Source organism: Aythya ferina, assembly GCF_964211825.1.
Source record: "Aythya ferina genome assembly, chromosome: 2".
Classification (NCBI taxonomy): domain Eukaryota; kingdom Metazoa; phylum Chordata; class Aves; order Anseriformes; family Anatidae; genus Aythya; species Aythya ferina.
The window spans coordinates 158734839-158757611 of record NC_140297.1 but is presented as its reverse complement, the minus strand read 5'-3'; the positions used below and the strand labels follow the sequence as shown (position 1 = coordinate 158757611).

At 45.8% G+C, this 22773-nt stretch overlaps 1 protein-coding gene across 4 annotated transcripts in view; it reads left to right on the top strand.

The window, feature by feature from the left end:
* Positions 1 to 22773, top strand: part of TSNARE1 (t-SNARE domain containing 1) — a 451421-nt gene that overhangs the window by 10316 nt on the left and 418332 nt on the right. For 2 of the 4 annotated variants that reach the window (XM_084511163.1, XM_084511161.1), the window contains exon 2: positions 6763 to 6852. The gene's annotated coding sequence lies outside the window, so the exon portion shown is untranslated. Of the gene's footprint in view, positions 1 to 6762; positions 6857 to 22773 lie in introns of all 4 variants that reach the window. The other 2 variants (XM_084511162.1, XM_084511164.1) reach the window with 1 other exon arrangement.

The window sequence follows — 22773 nt, the reverse complement described above, 5'->3', positions numbered from 1 at the left end:
AAATGTTGATATGCAAATTGCCATCTCAAGAGCAAACCTCAAGGCGATTTTGGCAACGTGCACAAGGCTCTGGAGCGGTGTGTTTTGAATACAGATTACAGCAAGGGATTTCGCCCAGAGGGCACACTCCTCTCATTTATTCTGAAGCTTAGCAGGGCCAGGAATTCAGTGTTGGAAGCCAACACAGTGAAACGTGTGCACCTTTAAAAAGGTATTAGATTAGCATTGGCAAAACCAAATGTAATGTCACCTCTGTAACTTGAGTTTCCAGGGTTGCAGAAGCAGTAAATCCACTTGCATTGCATTCACAGGTGATTCCTGGGCACTGTCCAGGGAAGAGATGGCTCTGACGGCTGCAGAGCTGGACTGGGAGGCTTGGAGGTATTATCTGGTAGTAAATGAGCTCAAGCCAGCTGCTTCAGTGCTACTTTGGCTTTTGTCTTCAAGTTGCTGATAGGTAGCCTGGCTGTTTGAAACCTTTCAGTAAGGAGTATTGGATATAATATAAATTGCTTTTTCAGTTTTATCTTCATGGTTACTGTGTTCTTGGTGGCACTACTGGGAAGGAAATAGTGATGTCTGTAAATTAGGAGATTAAAAACAGTGGCTTTGTGTTTCTCAATCCGTGGCTGACCAAGCTGGTCCTCTGTCCATCGGTGCAAGTCAGAGGTATCATTTCTCCTTTTTTTTTCCCCTCAGTTGCATTCAACCCAAGCTCAGCTGTATTCAAGCAGCTACAGCTGGGTGGCTATATGGTTTCATGGTATTTCTTGGGCAGTTGACTGGATATTTTTGTCTGGGGGGCATTAGTGTCCACAGCAGTTGGATAGGAGAGTTGGAAGGCTACACCTACAGCACTTTTTGCCCTTGCATGTGTTTTTTCTGAGACTTAAAGAACCTGTGCTGAGGTATGTGTTGGACTTGTGGCTCATGATGGTTTGATGGGGTATATGGTTGGATATGAACAAAGCCAATGTGTCCAACACAGTGGTGGAGAATGTGACCTGGATCTTTGTTTGGAGCTTGGAGGAGTCTTGGTTGTCTTCTTAAGAGTTTATTTGGAATCAAGGAGTCATTCCCCAGTTCAGCAAAGCTTTGTATGACTTTTTATATACTGCTAGTTAGAGGCAACAATGTGTGAATGCTTGGTTAGGGTAGAACCACTGAATGAATACATTTCATACTGTTCTAGTTTATTCACTCGCAAATTGAAAATTTTAAGAGACAGTTTGGACTTGCTCTAGTAAGGTGATGAGGCAGAAAAACAATTTGAGCCCTCCATTTATACCAATTCTTGAGGAGAGACTGCCGTGGTTCTTCAAGAAATACTAATTTGTAGGTGTTTTCGTCATTCTTGCATTGTGAATACTGGACGTTGTCAAGCATTGACCTGTGTCACAATAAATATGTTTCTCTAGGATTGCAAACTGGCCGTAAATGAGGCAAGTTCTTATGGTGTATTTTGTTTTTTAGCTGTCTGAGATTGTACAGATCTCTACCTTTTAGAGACTAGAGAAGGATGATCTTCAGTGGAAATAAAGTAGATTTTTTTCCCTTTCCATGTACCATGGAAGAACCAGGTGGCTGAGTCTTCCTGGGAACACGTTCTCCTGATTTTGATACAAGTTTGTGTTGATCAGCTCTTAGTTCACTTGTGTCCTTTTAGTTTAATTATACATTCCAACACCATAAGACTTTTAAATATCAAATTTTGAGTTTGTTCTCTGCCAGAATTGGATAGTTTAAATGCAGTTCCTGTTGGCAGGCATCTCAGGAGCTGTTGACTTCCCTTCTTCATAACCTCATCCTCTCGGCCTGTTTTTTTTTTTTTTTTTTTTTTTCCTCCTTAAAAGTCAAACAACATTTGATAAAATAGCAGTGCTGTAAAACATGAAAGAAAGTACACAGAAACTTCAAAAGTGGTGGTATATAACGTGTTCTCACGAGTGCTGAAGATCACCGTGTCCTACTTGTATCTTGACAGTGCCGGTCAAGTAAAAAAAAAAATCTTCCTAGCTTGGTTCGGGTGTGTCTTGCATCTTTGTTGTGTCAGTCCTTTTTTTGCGTCCTGCATCTTCATGTCATTACACACAGGCTGCTGGTTGCATCTTCCAGAGCCCTTCGTGCACTGCTTTACGTCTTGTTGAGATGTTGAGTCTTCTCTCCAAGGTCATGAATCTCTGTTTCTGACTTTAAAATGCTTCACATATTTGTTGCTGTGTTGCTTTTCCCTCTTGATGCATTGCTGGTGAGTATTTATAGGGTTGTCCTTAATTTTCCCCAATTCTTTTTTTTTTATCTTTTTCCTGAAATACCTACAGCAGACTGTTGTGCTGGTGTTTCTGTTGGTCTTGCCAAGCAAGATTGCCTCCGTGCTTCCTAATATTTCCCTTCCAATCTATGTGCAACTCTGTATGCATTCAGCCTCCTACTTTTACATCTTTAAGGCAGGAATTTTCTTATTCTGCTTATATGTCACTGAACGTGATTCTGAAGTGATGCAGTTGATAATACATTTCAGGTAGTTTGTTGCTGTAGCTGATGATTTGGGAATGCTGTCCTCTTGCTATATTTTTTGGACCCAGGAGCAAAAGTTAAGCTGTTGTGGCATAGTAACATTTGAAAATCTGACAAATAATAAAAATTAATATATGTATGTATTTTTTTGGTCTTTACCCTGTCTCCCGTGGTATTTATCTTATCAGCTATTTGATGTGGGGAATCTGAAATTGTGAGCTCTGATGTTGCTGTGTAAGAAAGGTTTTTGTGAAGCCGTGCATTTAGACTAATTATTTCTGCCATACAATGTGCTGAGGATTTGTGATCTTAGGCAGACATTTGACAGATCTTAACTAGTTATGCTATGTCCTGTCAATCAAAATTATACGCCTACCTCACTCCTTCCTACTTTCTCTCTCTTCCAGCTTTTTTATTTAGGTTGGTCATTAAAATTGCTTATAACCATAGAAACAAGGAAAACCCACCCCTTACGTTCTAATTCTTTAGCATGATATTCCTGTACTTACATCGTGAGAGTTACATACACGATGGCTTCAAAAAAAACCCACCAACAACAGGTAGGCAGTTGTCATTAATTCCTCCCTATAACGATGTTGTTCCCACTGATGCCAACCAAAGATTGTGTTCTTGCATTCATCTGCAGTGCCCAGCACATGGAAAGACCTTGCTGTGGAGCAGCCTCCTGACAAGATAGTCGGGGAAGAAACAGATCTGTAGGATGGGAAGGGTGGGAGGATGAGATAAGGAGAAGATGGATCAATGTTCAACAGAGAAGCCGCAAGCGCGACGTAGTGCGTATTGATGTTTTCGATCTTGGTTTTCATCCTTCTAGGGCTGTGCATCCCAGGCAGCACGCAATGATGGGGTGCTCCAAGAGATGGACATAATATTGATAGTTCTGTAAGACCGGGCCAACAAGGGTAAAAGGCAGCTTTCTGCACTTAGGGACGTGAATCCCTCCATGGAGGGATGGAGTGTGACGTGTCTTTGCTTCTTCTGAACAATTAAAATACTGATTTAATTTGCAGGAGCATTTTTTAAAAAAGCTTGACCTTAGGCTATGTAAAAGTGATAAACTCTTACATTACGAGCTAAGAACACCCTGAGTTTGCAGTGCAGGACAAGTAATGCTGTTTTCTTGCAAAACAGGATTCCTCCACGTAAAACTGCCAGAGGCAAGATTTCTAACTTTTTTTCCTTACCTCAAGTTGCAATAAATCATCTGAATGTTGAAGTATTTTACAAAAAGGAAGGAGTAATTGGTCAGATGAAAAGAGATAACCACAGCTGCCAGCATTGCTGTCTATAACTTGATCAGTTTTGCTCTTTTTGTGAATTATTGGAACTCGTTAGCGCATGGAAGATGTCTAGATGGGAGGCAGCAGGCAGTGGTTCCTCATATTGATGCTTCCCACATGATATCCTTGTCTCTAAACTAGAGATACTTTTGACAGATGGATGACTTGGTGGGTAAGGAGTTGGATAGCTGGTTGCACTCACAAAGAGTTGTGGTCAATGGCTCAGTGTCCACGTGGAGATCAGTGATGAGTAGTGACCCTTAGGGGTTAGTATCGGGACACAATAACGTCTTTGTGGGTTACACGGACAAAGATCGAGTACAACCTCAGCAAATTTGCCGATGATATCAAGCTGTGTGGTGTGGTCGACATGCAGGAGGGAAGTGATGGCATCCAGAGGGGCCTGGACAGGCCTGAGAGGTGGATTTGTGAGAACCTCATGAGGTTCAACAAGGCCAAGTACAAGGCCCTGCTCTTGGGATGGGGTAATCCCAAGCACAAACAAACACAGGTTGGGCGGAAAGTGGATTGAGAACAGCCCTGAGGAGAAGGACCTGGGTGATCAAGGGGCTGGAGCACCTCTCCTGTCAGGAGAGGCTGAGGGAGTTGGGGTTGTTCAGCCTGGAGATGAGAAGGCTCTGGGAAGACCTTACAGTGGCCTTCCAGTACCTAAAGGGGGCTGCAGGAGAGCTGGGGAGGGACTCTTTGTCAGGGAGTGTAGTGATAGGGCAAGTGTTAACAGCTTTAAACTAAAAGAGGGTAGATTTAGATTAGGTATAAGGAAGAAATTCTTTACTCAGAGAGTGGTGAGGCCCTGGCACAGGCTGCCCAGAGAAGCTGTGGATGCCCCATCCCTGGAGGTGTTCAAGGCCAGGCTGGATGGGGCTTTGGGCAACCTGGGCTGGTGGGAGGTGTCCCTGCCCATGGCAGGGGTTGGGATTAGATGATCTTTAATAAGATGATCTTCCAGCCCAAACCATTCTGTGATTCCTCGTGTATGACACAGAGAAGACAGATTTATGCAAGGAATCCTACATCTCTCTGGTGGCAGCGCTGCGTGTGTCGTGGTACAGTAATTATGAAGAGCGAAGACTGCCTCCTTGAGAAATTTCAGGACGTCTTGATGTTTGGAAGGTGTCCAGGATGGAGACGTGGGTTATTCCTGAGATAGCGGGATGTGGGAGTTTGATCGCTCGCTCTCTAGGAAGGCTTGTCTCTTGGAAAGATGAATTTTGACCTTTGGCCAGGGAAATAACGAGTAAGAAGCGTTGTGTGATGTAGCATGACAAGGTGTTGCTGAGCAACCATCTTAGATTTTAAAGGTCTTACTTATTTACCCTCTCTTCGAAAGCTGACTCTGGGTACTGTACTTTAACTTAAAGGCCCCTAATGATTTTTTTTTTTTCCCATGTGTTGGAGCTGCTTCTGTTGGCTTTTGAGGGTCTGGAAGTAGTTTGAATTTGTCAAAGAGGAAGAAACGGTAATTGTGTGGTTCTTCTAAGGGCAGGAAATCTGAGGGCAGGGAGCTCCTTCAGCATCTCTTGCCATTCATTGTCAGTCATCCCACATGGTTTGGCTTCTCCACCATCCTGTCGCAAGGAGGGATCAGAAGGTCTCATCAGAAGGTCACATCAGGAGATCTGATGAGGAGCCTGGGAGGCTGCGTGCTACGTGGTGCTACTCCTTCTGCTTCAAGCACTCCAACAGGCCAAAGTTTTCAGCAGTAAAATTAAAACGCTTTACTTGAGGAATAACTTCTGTACAAAGGGAATAGTGTTTCTACATCTGAACTTCACATGGAATAAAAGTGCCTCTACCTGAGGTGCCTACACCTCATCCTTCTGGAAGTAGTTTATAAAGTACATTATTAAAGTTTATCCATTCAGAATATATCCTCATATTTCTTTTGCATTTCGCTATCACACCAGTAACGACAAAACATACTACAGGTTGCAATGAGCCTCTTTTTTTTTTTTTTATCATAAAAAAATCGCATTAAAAACATGTTAAATTCCTTCTGAATTTGAGAAAAACTTACTCAAGTGTGAAAAAGAGGGGTTAAGGGCATCGCTTACGATGTACTCCAGAGTGATCTGAGCTATCAGATCTTTATGGATGCCGATATAAAATAGCTGGCTGTATATCTGTTTATATTGATACATTACCTCTGTCTTTTGCTCTTTACGCACACGTGCACATACTCTTACACGCATAATTTTCCCCCAAGCAATAATTTTTCCTCTAAATCGTGTGTGTATATAATTCAAAATGAACCGTGGAGATACCATAATGATTTTCCAGTATTCTGCAAACTGTGCTTTAAAACATGATCTTATTAACACAGAAGCCTCTGTGCAGCTTTGTGTGGTGCTGTCCTAGTGTAGGTTTTGTTCCTCCGTGCTGAGTCCTGTTTCAGTGCTGGGCCCACCTGGTTGTCCCAGCTGTGTGCCTCTAACTGGGACATCAGGTCAGCAGTCCTGGTAGTTGCATGGGCTTTTCTTTTTTTTTTAGTAGAAAATATAGGAGAAATGCTGACAGATCCTGCTTAACTGGCTGAGATTGAATATGGAGTATGAGATCACCAAGCAGGGGGAAATGACAAAGTCATGTGAAATCACAAATTGCAGAAAAATTGTCTGCTATTTCTCACTGGGCAGCTTTGCACTCTGAAACTAAAGGTAAAGAGTTTTCCTGTGTGTTTGTTTTGATATGTGTGGTACACTGTTGTCAGAGAGACCGTGTAGACCCAAAGGAAGTCTTGCTCAAGTTTTTTGTTCTGTGACAAATTCATAGGGTATGAAAACCCCTGAAAGGGGTTTGGATCTGAAGGTATGGCTAAAACCTCGGTCTTGGGAATACCTGACCTCATGCTGGGGGAAAGAACAAATAAAAAAATGGTATGTGCTTTTCATTTGATTTTCATTTATTCTTTTTCCCTCCGCAGAGACAATACCACTGAGACAAGCCTTTGGTCTGTTGTGCTGTTGCTGGCTTGTGCGAAACCGGTGGCTCCACATCACAAGGGAATAAAAGTGTGGGTGAGATACTTGTTGTTTTCTCCCTGTGATAATCCTTGCTGTTTCAGGTGGTTTGATTTGGTTGTTTTTCTCCAGCTCTTCTGAACTCGCTGGCAGGGATGCTGTATTTTGTAGACCCTGGGGTGGGTGTGGAGGAAGGGTTGAAGGCTCCTAGCTTGTAGATGTTCCCCTCTGGGTGGCATCTTCTGCTTCTTTCCTTGATTTCAGTGGTTGATATGGAGGTGGAGGGGGGAAATCTCCATCCAACTTCTTCCCCTGGTGGCTGATCTTGCCTCGCTTGGCTGCTAGTTCATTAAACTCCAGGATGGCCCACACTTGCCATGCATTTGCTGACTTTGAGTTCGGCTTTCTGGCCAAAGCGAGCGTTAATGGATGCTCTCTGCTAGGAACAGATGGTCAGTGAAAGTTTCATTTTTCAGGGCGTAACAGACTGTATTTGTAAAACCTTCAGAGTTTTTAGCAGCAGCGGTAGTTTCCTTAAACTACATCTGTTTTTCCCACCTGGAATACTGTTACCGTAATTTGTATCGTGGCTGGAATAGTTATTTCATGTGCTCCAGTCTAACAGTAGGAAATCAGTCTTTTCGTGGGGATTTTTGGTCTGTGTCTCTGTTCCTTCTTCGCAAAATACTTTAGGAATGAAAAAAAACTAAAAGGCTTCATCATTTTTTTCCCGAATCACTTGGGTGTTGTGCTCTTAATTCTTATTCTCGAAATCACGTTCCTTGCAAGAAATCTCTATAAAAAGGATTTTCTTTCTTTACCTATGTTTTCCGTACCATGGGGAGAATTGGCATGTTCCAGCCCCGTTTCATATACAGAGCTAAACAGATTTGCAACGTGCGGTAAACTGTATGCAAAAAGTATGCTTATTAGCGTCCTGAGTAATCACCCACAACAGAGTAAATAGGAGGTTAATGAGATTAACAGCAAAGAGAAACGTAAGCGTTTGAGTGCTCCTCTCTGTGGCCCCGTAGCCGGTGGCAGCCTGGTTTCTCTTGACGAGCCCAGCATGGGTGTAGACGCAGTAGTGATTTTGCTGCTGTTCCCCATACAATGCTTAATGAGTTCCTACTGCTGACATTTTCTTTTAGACACTGTGATATTATTAAATCCCACTCCGCGCAAGATGTTTTGTGCATTGCTTCTTTTTTTTTTTTTTTTTTTCTTTCCCCCCCATATTTATGTTTCTGCTGTTGGGACTCGGTGGTGAATAGTCTGATCAGCCCTTGCTGGTCCTCCAAAGTCTTCTTCCAGGTATGTCTTGCCCTTTAGATTAGATGTCTCCTCAAGGCTACCAGAGGAATTGACCCACATCTCTTTGGGGGAACACTCTACCTCCAGATTAGCACAGCCAGAAGTACATTGAGATTTATCTCTTATTTTCTTATCCCAAGCTCTATCTTGATGTCATCTGTCCTTTATTTTTCTCCTTCCTGACCTTCACATTCTATCCATCAAGTCTCACAAGGAGAGAGAAGCCCATCTTCAAGCAAAACCATGCCTCTCTTCCACCGTCCCGCCTCTTGGTTCCTTTCCTTTTTCCAGCACTTTGGGTTAGGGGCTTTTCTGAACGTGATGCTCTCTGCCTATCCACCTCTCACATCTTCTGGCAACCACCAGCGTGTTCTGAATGTCAGTGCCTCAGAATTGTTTATTTGCATTTTCTCAACCCAAAACTGCGTCTGTGTGGTTGGCTTGAAGCTCTAGGCACCGACTCCCCTTACTGGTCAGTTGACAAACTGCAAGGTATTTTTTTTTTTCTATTTTAAATAAAAGTCCCTTACCGAGATACCTGTTTCATTTCCTCAAGATAAATCTTGTACTTCTGACTGTAGTAGTTCTCTCTTTTCTTTTTTTTTTTTATTTATTTGCAGTTCTGATTAAACTGTGAACCTTAAACTCAAACAATTCGCACAGAGTTGGGGCAGTGCGCATTGCCCAAATGAATTATTCACCTTGCAGCTCTTTTTTTTTTTTTTCTATTCTGAATCCCTCAAGCTCTTTTCCTCCTATTTCAGTTGAGTAGGGCAATGGTTTCTCTTCCATGCCAGCTCTCCTGCTTTTGAGTTCGACGGGGATTATGCCTGGAGCTGGGATTTCCTTGCCAGGCTGCACGGCTGGAAGGCAGCCCAAAGTCTTGGCATTGGCTGGACGAAGTGGAAGAGCGCTCACGCCCTACACCACTGCTGTTGGAGGAAGGAGATGTCATTCCCCAAAACTGCTCTCCAATGACACGGGCTTGGACAGGTTCACCGTGATGTGATGGGGTAATTATTTGGTGCTCTCCGAAAAGCTAGGAAGGTGTGTTTCTGATGGGAGCAGTTCCTCTCCTTGCAAGAACATGATATGGAGCAGCACAAGAAGAACAGAGTAGGTCTTGAGGTTGTTTGCTGGGATGATCTTCTAGTTCCCATTCCCTCCAGTTCCCATTAAGCTCAGTGATGCTCTCCCAGTGCTCAGGCTCTTGCTGTTGAGCCATGTTGCTGGTCAGCATGCAAAAAATAATCAAGGATGTTTTGGTGGTGTTGTTGAACTGCGTTATCGCTGGCATCCAGGACAGAAAGAGCTTCAGAAGGGGAGGAATGTGTTAAAATCAAAATTGTAGTTTCTTTCTGCTATCTTTGCAAGCAGAAAAGCGACAGAAGCAGCGAATGTGTGTGCATGCAGGGGAAGGACTTGCACATCTTCTCGTGCGAGGGGAAACAACTCAGCTTGCTGCAGTGTGTTACTAATATTTGCGTCTGAGCGCTCGAAACTTAGCGAGAGACATAAGATGGAATGAAACAGATTTCTGAAGTCTTAAACGGATGGTTAGACCGTTTCTTCTTTTCAGCTGTGGGAATCTTTAAGCCGCTGTACTTGTTTTCTTCGGGGATCATATTAAAAGCAAAGAGGGGCTTCGTTATTTATTTATTTTGGAAAGCGCTTGACTGCCTGTCTTATGCAAAAGCACTTTAATTGATCTTTCAGACGGTCGAGAGGAGGACGGAGGAGAAAATGTTTAATGCAACGTATAATTCTTTCTGGTTTTGCCTCAAAATAAGAAGCCACTTTGTTAAGATTTATGCATCCGAGCGCAGTTTATGCGCACGGTGCAGCTGTGGTTTATCTGCGTGCTGCAGCAGGCTGATGCAAAGAAATGCCTTGATCAATGGTACAAGCTGGTTCAGGGTAACTCCCAAACTGCTCCCATGACAAATGCAGCGCCAGTTTCTTGCCACCCTCACTCTAATTGCTGTTGTGTCTCGTTAAGTTTGTGATTCGTTTTTTAAATGTAATCTAGTTGAGGATTAAAAACCAAAACGATGCAAATCCATTTCTTGCTGTGCTGTACTGAAGCAGAATAACACTCCATTAAACTGAGATTCTTTTCTATCCATTTTCCAGCAGTAGGATGCTTGGGAGGCAGGTGCAGATGACTGTGCCTTGTCTCTGTTCCTCCCCGATCCACAATATTACATGACAGAGTTTGTGGAAGCCTGGCAGTTGAATACAGATCATGTGCACCACAAAGCATCACTTCAGTGTCAACGCCTCCCTCTTGTCTCTTTAAGGTGAAGCAACTGGGGTGATTCGGTGCTGTGGTGTGCTTACCTGCAAGGTTTGAGGTCTGAGCTTCTTCAGTCTGCTTTTGCTTGGTGAATTAGGAATGTTTACAGGCTGGAATCACCTTGCTTTGGCTCCTTCGGAGTCAAAGGTCAACTAAAACGGTGCATATCGGGTCTTGTTTGCTGTTTATCATCTGTTTTAGTCAAGAAGCCACATGCAAGTATTAACACACAGCTCCATGGCTTGCTCTTTTAGTACCAGAAATTTCCTGGGGGCATCTGGACATAGCATGTAGTGGTGGTGGTTCTTGCCTTGGGCAGCCTGGGATTTAATTGGGGAGAAATTGATGAAAACAGGCAGTGTGGAAGCTGGAAATAGAGCCCAGCTCACAGCTGGAGCCTTTCAGGGCAGTGGGTCCTGAGGAAGCCTTAAGATGGCTTTGTGGGGGAAGTCTTCTCTAGCTGGGGAAGACTGTCAAGATGTGCACAACAGGATTGTTGGCTCTGTCCCACGCTGGTGAGCTTCTCCAAGCAATTGAGTTAAAATACTTGGAAGAGACTCAACTTCTTAGAAGCTGCATGAGCACCAAAGGTAAGCAAAACCCCTTAGTGCAGTCGCTGGGAGGTTTTCAGCTGCGTTTGTTTGAAATATACCATGTGCCATACCGTAAGAGTCCGTTTTTATAGATATATTTGGGTACCTCGTGCGTAATACTGAGTTTGATTTGAATTTGGGAAGTTTGTGCCTTCCATTCGGAGAGATTACAAAAGCCTCAAAGACGAGAGAGCGACGCGGCATGATGCCAAACCACTGCAGGGGGGATGTTGTGTCCCCTCCCCACCTCCTGTGCCATCTGTCTTGTCGTCCCTCGGCGCTGGAGGCACTCCAATCGTGTGTTAACAGGTTTAGTAAACCTGCATTTGCTGCGGTTTGGGTAAAGAAGAGTTAGATTTGCTTGTGACTACAGGAAAAAGAACAGCCCCTTCCTCCTCCCCTCCAAAAAAAAAAAAAAGATGAGGAAAAGAAGCAAAAAGAGCTTGTCATGAAACTTAAATTCCCCTAGAAACATCGGGTTTAGACAGGCATCTTTAGAAGCTCGTTCTCTCCTTTTATAACACGAGCGGTGTTATACGGCCACACTATATCAGAGCTGTGTGATGTGGTAGCAGCTCCTCTGTCCTGAGCCACTGTCACGCCGTGTAGCTGTAGGTTTGGTGTTTAAGCAGAAGAATATTTCAGCTCAGTGTCTCCATGGGTAAAACGGAGGGGTAGCTGCTCTGAGTGCTTGATAAAGAGTTAGGTGTTTGCAAGAGGCATTCAAAGCTGCATCCACTGCGCCAGAGTTGCATCCTGGCATCAGGAACAGCTGCCAGCCACGGGATGGGAAGCAGCTGAGATGTTGCAGCGTGGCTTTGAGGTGTGCACGGCCACGTGTGTTTGCACAAGCGTGGAGAAGTTGGGAGCCAGCCACAGACGTTACAGATCCTCCTGATGGACCCAGCTGCTGTGGGGGAAGCAGAGATCTGGGGGCTGGCGGTCCCATTTGCAGGCTGAAGAAAGCCAGTTATTTACTCAACGTGTGCTTAGATGGAAGATGCTGAGATCAGATAAAAAGGAGAAAAAGAGCCCTCCCCCCAAAAGCCTTCTGTTTTCCAGCATCAATCATAAAAACAGTTGTAAAAAAAATAAATCCTAAGTAATAAGTCTTCTTTTCTCAGCCATGGAGCACGAATAACGGAGGAGATGGTCACAAGTGGAAGATGGTGCTGCCCCAAGTATTCAAATCCTCCTCCTGTGACATCTCCACAGGGAGCCAGGCAATGTCCTCTTCCAGCCAGGTCACCACTAGCTATGGGTGCTGAGACCCAGGTGTCCAGTATAAGGGTCATTCTGGTCACCCAGGAGATCTTGGAGCAGCCCAACCCTTGTAGTGTCCTCATGGGACGTGTCCAGCTCCCACCCTGGACCTTATAGACATTACACAATTCATGTGGGGTCTTTATATTAGTGTATTAATTGCATTTGGTGATTAATTATGGTTCTCTTCATGAGGGTTTTAGTGTATGTGTCAGCTGCAGGTCACCATGGATCCGTTCATCCCTGCTTTAGGATGCGTAAGCCCTCCACCCAAGGCTGGATTTAGGTTCGATTCTCTCCGTCCCCATGTTCTGCTGGCTGGGGTTGGTGCTGTTCTTGCCACCTTCTCTTCAGAAATTGCTCTCGACTCAGCTTTTTTTAGAAACACGCTTTCATCATTTATAATCCTAAAGGCTCTCCTGCAATGGAGGAGTTTTTGGCTGTTATTTTTAACTGAATGTTTCATTGATCTGATTTACAGCGTGAGCTGCCGGCTGCTGTATTAGCAAGAGAGCGGAGAGCCAAGCGTGGCGTGGGGCAGGGAAGGAGCAGTGTGGGGAGGTCTGAACTTACCTCCCTTGTCAGAGCTCACGGAGCTGCAGCCCAAAGATGCAGTTTCACATCATTTTAAGCCAGTATAAGTCAGGGTTTCCATTTATTTATTTATTTTATTTTTAAAATTTTCCTTTAAGTGGCTCCATCTCTATTGACTGTTTTGGTGTTGGTGTCCAGGTGCCTGTGTGGTGAGCCAGCTCTAAATTCACTCAAAACGAAACCCTACCAGAAATAAAATGAAAGGGATAAAACAAAAAAGGCTTGGAATTTGGCTAGACGAGATGAAATTTTGAGCTCCGTGAGAGCTTTTTGCTCTTGCTTGGGTTTGGTTAGTCTTCCACTCACAGCTGAAGAGGCTGAGTACAAGCCACTGAGACGTGGTGGGACCTTGGATGGTGTGATGGGACCATGGTTGGTATGAAGGGACCGTGGTTGGTGTGGTGGGACCGTGGTTGGTGTGGAGGGACCGTGGTTGGTGTGGAGGGACCATGGTTGGTATGAAGGGACCTTGTTTGGTGTGGTGGGACCATGGTTGGTGTGAGGGGATGGAAGGCAGCTTCTTCTGGGCAGTGCCATTGTTCATGACATGGAGAACAAGGTGTCCATCACTGATGCTTTGCTACACCGTGGGTGCAAACAAGAGCGAGGAGCACCTGAAACCTTCAACGACAGATCTGAGTGTTTCGCTTGGTTCTGACTAAGTGTGTAAATAAAACAAGAAGCATTAGGAAAGGGGTTATTTTTCTACTTGGTGAACCAGAAAATTAAATACAAATACAGTGTGTGGGGCCTGGGTACGGAAGTGAGAACAAATGAGCGCTATTAAGTTGTTTTCAGGAGTGGATTTTTTTTTTTTTTTTATTGGTTTCAATTCTCTCACTTCTTTTAAGGCTTTCTGCTGTTGGTCTCTTTCTGCTTCTTCCACTTTAGTAGGTTGGCTGAGTTAATCACATCAAAGAAGAGATTACAGATCACTGATTTCAGCTTTTCTCCTCTACCCAGCCATCAATGAGCCTGTTCATGAAGCACATAAAGGCTTAATATCTCAGTGCCCTCAAGGGAAATAGAGGGAAAATCAGCAATTAACTATTTTTTAGGGATCATCCAGTCAACCTGTTAGTATGTGTATGGGTCCTGATTATTCACGTATGCTGCTTGCTGCCTGCCTGGTGTTTGGGAGGGTGCTATGGAGCAGGGATTGAGAAATTGGTGGGAATTGAAGCTGTGGAGGTGAAGCATCCATGGATACATCAGAGGTGTTGTGGGGATGTAGAACTGGGCAGCGGGATCATCATGGCAGGTGAAGATTTGCAGGAGAAGAGGGCAGGGATGCTCAGCTCCACTCTTGGCTTTGAGAACATGGTGGCTCTTCAGCAGTCAGTGCTGTGCAATGTGGAGATGTGTGGTTTTATTGCTGCTACGGCTTGTGTGGAGCAAACCAAAGACTGTGATGTCAAGGAACCTGAACATGCAAGGCGGCACCTCCATGAGGTCGGGGCAGCTGTCTTTGTTTTACAGGCCATAAGTTGTGTCATGGAAATGGTGTCCATGCAGGTGGTCCAAAGCTGGAAAGGAAAGCCATGTGAGATTCAGCCTGTCCTCAGCATGAAACTCTGCTGGAGTTTGAACTGAAAAGGAGGACAGTGAAGACATCAAAGAGAGCTATCGAAGAGAGAAGACGTCTGTCAACTGTCTGCTGATGACAACCAGTGCAGACCTGTCTTCCGTTCTTCCAACACCACCACATAAAGAGTTTCTCTTTTGCCTGAGAAGCTGCTTTCATCAGATGATAGTGTTCAGGAGGGAAGAAGTGAACTCTTTACATTGATTATCTCCTGTAGCATTTGCAGAAAGGCTGAGAGCTTAACCCCAGCCTGCTCAGGGAAGCAATCCTTTCCACTTCACTGGAGGAAAATCCTGGCTACCAAGACTTCTGCGCTGAAAGGAGCAAGCCAGTTGGGAGACAGGAGATGACTCAAAACTGTTTTTCTTTGTTGGTATGCATGGCTTTGGTGAGGAGGAGGTCTCTGTCACAATGGGTGCTACTATGGATGGCACCAGTGCAAGTCTCATATGCTTCATCGCAGGATCTTGTGGGCCTCTGAGGATGACTGCATCGGAGGAGAGGAGGGCTCTTGCATATACAGACTTGCTGTCTGCTTCTTCTGTTCCTTAAATGCCTAAATGAGCTCCTTTTTGTGTTGAGATATTATTTGTAAACTCTTTTGCCTTCTGCTGATTTCACTTTACCAGCGACTTTTCTTGCAGCCTGAATGCAGCGTTCTTGGAACTGCGAAAAATATAGACTGTCTTAAATTATACCTCCTAGCCTCCATCCATCTCTGTTTCATTTTGCAGAGGGATTGTGTATTATCACTTCTGGTGTGCTTTCAGAATTACGAATGGTCATAGATAAATGTAACTCATAGAAACTAGAGGACGTGGTTTGCTTTGGCCTGCTAAATATGTGGGAGGAAAAAAAAAGATTGTCTCTTTTGTCTCCTGCTCACCTATGGCTTGGATAAGCCTCTCTGACTTGGCTGTAAATGAAGCTGTTTGTTGGACAGCAGAAATATTTAAAATAGAAAAAGCAAGTTCATGCAATAGGTGATTTGGGTCTGGTTTTGAAGTACAGTGGCAAAAATCAAGTAATTGGTTCAATTGAATTACACGTTTCTGTTAGTCTCCTGCTGTGCTTAGTTATGGTTTCAATTTCTTGACCAAGTGGGAAAGTAATGTGAATAGTGTCCAAGAATGACAGGTTTATGTTGGAAACACCTGTACTGGGTTTTTGTGGCAAGGTTTTGGTAGCAGGGGGGCTGCAAGGGTGGCCTCTGTGAGGAGGGCCTAGCAGCTGCCCCGTGTCAGATCAGAGCCAGCTCCAAAACGGACAAATGCTGGTTGTGCTTCTAGGAGGGTATGTTTAAGAAAAGGAAAAGCTGCTGCTACACAGCAACTGAGAGAGAGGAGTGAGAAGCAGCCCTGCAGCCCTGAGGTGAATGCAACAGGAGGGCAGGAGGTGCTCCAGGCATGCAGCAGCAGTTCCCCTGCGGCCTGTGGAGAGGCCCCTGGTGGAGCAGGCTGTCCCCCTGCACCCATGGGTCCCACATGCTGCAGCCCGTGGAGGATCCCATCATATTTTCTCCCCTTTTTCCTTTGTGGAAGGGGAGTGAGAGAGTAGTTGTGGTGGTCAGCTGCGTAGCAGGGTAGAATCACCACAGCACCATGCGTAGTCTGCTGGGTGGACACCGTGCTCTTGAGAAGTAAGAATATGATCTGGATGAGGGGATCAAGTGCACCCTTAGTAAGTTTGCAGACAACACAAAGTTAGTCATGAGTTGATCTGCCCAAGGGTAGGAAGGCCCTGCAGAGGGATCTGGATAGGCCGGACCGATGGGCCAAGGCCAACTGTATGAGGTTCAACAAGGCCAAGTGCCGGGTCCTGCACTTGGGGCACAACAACCCCATGCAGAGCTAAAGGCTGGGGGAAGAGTGGCTGGAAAGTTGCCTGTTGGAAAGAGACCTGGGGGTGTTGGTCGATAGGTGGCTGAGTATGAGCCAACAATGCATTCAGGTGGCCAAGAATGCCAACAGCATCCTGGCTGGTATCAGGAATAGTGCAGCCAGCAGGGCCAGGAAGTGATCGTCCCCCTGTACTCGGCTCTGGTGAGGCCGCACCTCGAGTACTGTATTCAGTTTTGGGCCCGTCACTACAAGAAAGACATCGAGGCCTTGGAACATATCCAGAGAAGGGGTACGAAGCTGGTAAAGGGTCTAGAGACAAGTCTTATGAGGAGCAGTTGAAGGAACTGGGGTTATTTAGCCTGGAGAAAAGGAGTCTCAGGGGAGACCTTACTGTTCTCTACAACTACCTCAAAGAAGGTAGTTGTAGTGTAGTGGGGCGAGGATTGCTCTCTTCTCCCATGCAACAAGTGATAAGACAAGAGGAAACGGCCTCATGTTGTGCCAGGGGAGGTTTAGATCAGATATCAGGAAAAAAGTTCTTCACTGAAAGAGTTGTGAGGCATTGGAGCAGCCTGCAAGGAAAGTGGTTGAGTCACCATCCCTGGAGGTATTCAGAAGATGTGTAGATGTGGTGCTTAGGGACATGGATTAGTGGTAGACTTGGCAGTGCTACATTAATGGTTGGACTTGATGATCTTAGAGGTCTTTCCCAACCTAAATGATTCTGTCATTCTATGAATGTAGTCTTCTGATTTCTGCTTGTTGGGGCGTCTGCTTCTCATGGATGGCTTGTGGGCAGCAACACGATGAAATTCCTGTGCTTGTCAGCCTACTTGAACACGAGGAAATCCAAGAGGCTGAAGTGACCTCAGGTCTGAAGCAGTATTGACTGGCAACACTACTGGTAGCTACACCACCAGGAGTGACCTTGCACTTGGTGGGGATAACTCCTGGGATGCAACAAAATAAATGCCTAAAACATGAACCTCAAAAGGAGGATTTCCATCTGCTGTCTGTGCTCCATCTGCTAAAGAGCAGAAGATGCCTGATTTCTGGTGGTTTTGTCTGTCATCTCCTAGCATGTCTTCTACCACTTGCTAGCTGTGGTAGGGTTAGCAACTACTATCTGTTTACCAGTAGGTAAGCCACATGTTGGGTGGTTGCTAGAAGTGTTGAGTTGTGCTCGCCTTCTCAGCAGATGTGTTCATTTCTCTTTCCTTTACTCCAGCCTTCATTTTTACCCAATTTTCAGGGTGGTAGTTATGTTGTATGATTTTTTTAGTATTATTTTTTTTTCCAGCTGAGCTGAAGCTGCCCAACAACAGCTTCAAGTTACAGCTATGGCCGAAATGACAGGAGAACGGGACTAATAGATGGGAAAGTCAGTATGAACCACTGATGGTTCTTGTATCACTGTAAGTCTTTGTGGTGATCATCATCATGTTGCTGGGAGGCTGAGAAGGTGGTGCCCATCACCCTATGACCATGGGAGGCCATTTTGTTTAAGGGCAAGTGGCTGGAGGCAATGTGGTGGTAACAAGGATTACCAAAGGCTTCTTTGTCTCTTCCAGTGGGGAACATTAAGAAAGACATCTTCTGTGACTTCTCCATCTCGTGACACAGCATCTCTGTCAACTTTTGGTAGCCTATTTGTGGAAGTACTCAGGAACATATTCTCCTACATATTCTCCCATCTGTCTTTTTCCCAAATTCACTGGCCTTGGTGTATGCTTAAGAATAGACTTGCTTTTTTGCATTATGTTGAGAAGGCAGTTAAGAATTTATTTTCTGACCCTCCTGCGTTTGGATGATAATATTTTTAGTATCTTAGATGATGGCTGTTTCTGAGTTGATTTGTAGTTTGTTCTCTCCTCCCGCCCCTTAAATGCAGAGAGGAAAACTTGACCAGCATCTTCTACCAACAGATATTTGGTGATGTTCTGTTACTCGGACCAGGTTGCCTGAGAGCCCTTGTTACAGTGCTTAATTACCCTTTTACTTTGCTTCTAAAGGACTGTATTCACGAATAGATGAACTATGCTTGTGGCTTTTATCAATTCACAAGAATTTACACTCATTTGGCTTTTCTAACCCTGAAAAAATAAGCATGCAAAAAGGAAACTCACAATATTACCCTCCTCTCTACCCCCAAAAAATGTGAAATGGGGAGAAGATACTTGTTTCTGCATGTAAACTAGATTATTTACTTGTTGGTTTCTATACAGAATCAGTGATTACATTTTTTTTCCCACTTACTACATCTTAAGCTTGCTCCCAGATGACTATGGAAAGTCTTTTCTTTTAAAACCAGCACTGAAGGGTTGATAGAGGTGTTGCCTTCAGGGGGCAGTGGCGACCTGGTTCAGGAACGGCACGGCGACCAACCCCAGGCCGCTCGGTCCATCGGCTCACAGACACCAATGTGGTGGATGGCAAATGGCGTTTATTGTCGAGTCACATGGCATTATATACCCGAGGCCCATAGCGTCACTTCCGCCTGCTTACATCACAGACCACACGCTACTGTCCATCAAGGGACGGGCTCCACCTTTCCGTACAGCACGACATCTTCCGGCCGCCAGACCCTAACTACCCACATTTCCCCCCTCCCTATGCACAACCAAATTAGCTAAAATATAACAATCTTAAGATGTAGACATCATAACTTAAATAAAAAACATAAAGCACAATAACCAGGAGAAAACTAGGAGGTAACTGGTAACCCTGAGTAAATACACTCTTAAAGTAGTTGTTGGTGTTCTACCAACATAATGTTAACTTTCTCTAACCAACTTTTAACAAACAACACAAGCTTATTTAGTATACAAGGTCCAAAGATAAGATCATACAAAGGCATCACAGCCCCCCACCCACAGAGGCCGCTTCGCTGTCGTCTGGGTTCTGCCAGTGTGGAACTCTCAGGCTTAGACAGGACGCTTGATAACTTATTGTCTTCTCTTGTCACCGGGGTATACAGGTTACAGGGGTGTCCGATGATCCATTCCTGTGAACAGAAACTCAGTTTTCATTAGTTTTATTCTGAGTCACTGTCGGGTCACTGCACTGAACTGGCGCCAGTGCCCGATCCACTGTGATCTGGCAGATAGTAGGCGAGTTGATCATTCCTTGAGGCAGCATTTTCCACTGGAAGTTGGGGCGTTGGCTGTTTGGAGCTTCTCTGTCTGCACGAGTTGCCATAACTTCATGGGCCCACAGGCCCTGGGCTTGCGCCTGGGGGTGATCACTGTTGGGTCCACACCCATTAGCCGCTGCACGCTAGAGCCATATAGTGGCTGATCTGCCCCAGTAACTTGGGCCAGTTGTCTCATACAGTTGTCCTCCCGTTCTTGTTTAAAAGTGATCATCCCCCCCCATCAAAGATCAGTCTACAAGTTTGTTTTATATCAAACGGGAGCATATTGTCTCCCCTGAAAACACCATCTATGAGGGTGGAGACCATTGCAGAATGAAGCCCTTTATCTGCAATGGCTTTAACAATCGCTTGTACATCCTTAGGGTTTATTGGTGAGTGAACCCTCTGCCCCCCATCTGTCACCCAGACTGGGAATGCTAGCATGGCCAAAAGAGCCCAGACGGCACACGCAATCTTAATTTTCCTCCAATCCAAGAGAGGAATTTCTCCCCCTCGCAGTGCTGCTTTATTTCGGATGGGGATATTTTTGCTATGTGTCCCCATTTCCTCCTCCGAATTTGAATCTGTATCTGATCCGGAGTCGGAGTTCGGCTGCCTGCTCACCTCCGAGTTCCAGTACCCTCCCATCGAGTTCGGGCCCCGCCCACTAGCCTTGCGGGGGGGCCGCTCCCTGCTCCGGCCCCGCCCCCCAGCCCTTTGGGCGGGCCGCTCGCTCCCTCGTGGCTCGCCCCGCCGCCTTCTCTGCGAGGTGTTTGCCCCACCAGAGCGTTTTTTCAGATGGCCGTTCCGATCGGCTCTCTGCCCCTCTCTCGCGCTTCTACCTACTCCCCAGTTGTCCCCACAGCCGTTCTCTTTCCCCCATTTCCACGTGTTAGTAAAACCTAGCACTTCATCCCCGTTCCCGCCGGAGGTTTCTTCACCTGACTCTTCATCTTCTAGTTCGGCGCCGTACTGGGGCGCACATGGCGGTGGTATCTCCCAGATTTCCTCAGACTCTGGTTCCCCACCAGCACCCCTGGCTTCCTCAGCTGAGCCACCCCATAGCTTCCACAACTCTGATACGACCTTCACAAGGGTTTCCATCTTCCTTGTTGGTCCGGGAGCGTCCTCCCCACCGGGCTGGTCCCGCCGCTCCGGCCGCCGTTCACCCGAATCCAGGAGTTTTCCCGGGTTTCGGCACCACTTGTTGCCTTCAGGGGGCAGTGGCGACCTGGTTCAGGAACGGCACGGCGACCAACCCCAGGCCGCTCGGTCCATCGGCTCACAGACACCAATGTGGTGGATGGCAAATGGCGTTTATTGTCGAGTCACATGGCATTATATACCCGAGGCCCATAGCGTCACTTCCGCCTGCTTACATCACAGACCACATGCTACTGTCCATCAAGGGACGGGCTCCACCTTTCCGTACAGCACGACATCTTCCGGCCGCCAGACCCTAACTACCCACATAGAGGCAAGAGTATCTTCAATGATCCTAAGACTGCAGGACACTGAGAAAGCTTCCCATAAAATTATATCCATTTGAGATCTGGTATATCTCCTGTATGTGGTGTAATTGGACCAAGTTCATCTGTGCAACCTTGGCATGGATTGGCGTCTCTGAAGGCTTAATGGTGCCTTTAATTATAAGCGGCCCAGGAATTGCCTAGTGAGACACAGGGTTCATTTAGCTCCAGAATCTCTCTTTTGGATGACGACCAGAAATAGTGTGCTCAAAAGACGAGAAAGTAGTGCCCTGATACACAAATGCTGTGATTATTTTTCCATGTTTTTTTTTTTTTTTTTTTTTTTTTTTTCCCTGATGGTTAATCACTAAGGCTGGCTTAAGCATTTGTGTTACAGCTTAGTTATGACAGCATTGGCTGGTCTCGTTACCTACTTCCCTGTCCCTTGGATGCTTAAGTTCTTGGCCTTCACATCCTGTGCTCCAGTTTAATTTCTCAAAAAAATGTCACTTACCTCTTGCATTTCACGACTTCTTATAGAATCATAGAATCATAGAATATCCTGAGTTGGAAGGGACCCTTAAGGATCATCAAGTCCAACTCTTGACACCGCACAGGTCTACCCAAAAGTTCAGACCATGTGCCTAAGTGCACACTCCAATCTCTTCTTAAATTCAGACAGGCTCGGTGCAGTGACCACTTCCCTGGGGAGCCTGTTCCAGTGTGCAACCACCCTCTCTGTGAAGAACCCCCTCCTGACGTCCAGCCTAAATTTCCCCTGCCTCAGCTTAACCCCGTTCCCGCGGGTCCTGTCACTAGTGTTAATGGAGAAAAGGTCTCCTGCCTCTCGACACCCCCTTACGAGGAAGTTGTAGACTGTGATGAGGTCTCCCCTCAGCCTCCTCTTCTCCAGGCTGAACAAGCCCAGTGACCTCAGCCGTTCCTCGTACGTCTTCCCCTCAAGGCCTTTCACCATCTTCGTAGCCCTCCTCTGGACACTTTCCAACAGTTTCATGTCCTTTTTATACTGTGGTGCCCAGAACTGCACACAGCACTCGAGGTGAGGCCGCACCAGCGCAGAGTAGAGCGGGACAATCACCTCCCTTGACCTACTAGCAATGCCGTGCTTGATGCACCCCAGGACACGATTGGCCCTCCTGGCTGCCAGGGCACACTGCTGGCTCATATTCAACTTGCTGTCTACCACGACCCCCAGATCCCTCTCTTCTAGGCTGCTCTCCAGCGTCTCATCGCCCAGTCTGTACATGCAGCCAGGGTTTCCCCATCCCAGGTGCAGGACCTGGCACTTGCTCTTATTGAACTTCATGCGGTTGGTGATCGCCCAGCTCTCCAACCTGTCCAGATCCCTCTGTAAGGCCTTTACGCCCTCATTTGAGTCCACAACTCCTCCAAGTTTGGTGTCATCAGCAAACTTGCTCAAAATACCCTCTATTCCTACATCCAGATCGTTTATAAAAATATTGAAAAGTACCGGCCCTAAAATGGAGCCTTGAGGGACCCCACTGGTGACCGCCCGCCAGCCTGACGCAGCCCCATTTACCATAACCTTTTGGGCCCTGCCCGTTAGCCAATTGCTCACCCGTCATATGATGTTTTTATTTAGCTATTTATTTTTTCCTGATTTTTGTGGTACATGGAAGGAAGCTCAGTGGTACCAGATCTGTCGGCCCTAAGCTTGCTTATTGATTTTTATTTTTATATTTTGCTGTGTTTGGTTTCAGTCAGTTTTCTGAATTAAATTCACCCCTTCAGTGTGTCTCCTTCCATCTCCTCCATTGTAGCGGGTTGCTGTTGTTTTGAATATTGTCCATTACATTCTTTTGCAGAAGGCATCTCGTTGGCACAACAAATCCCAGTTACTTGCA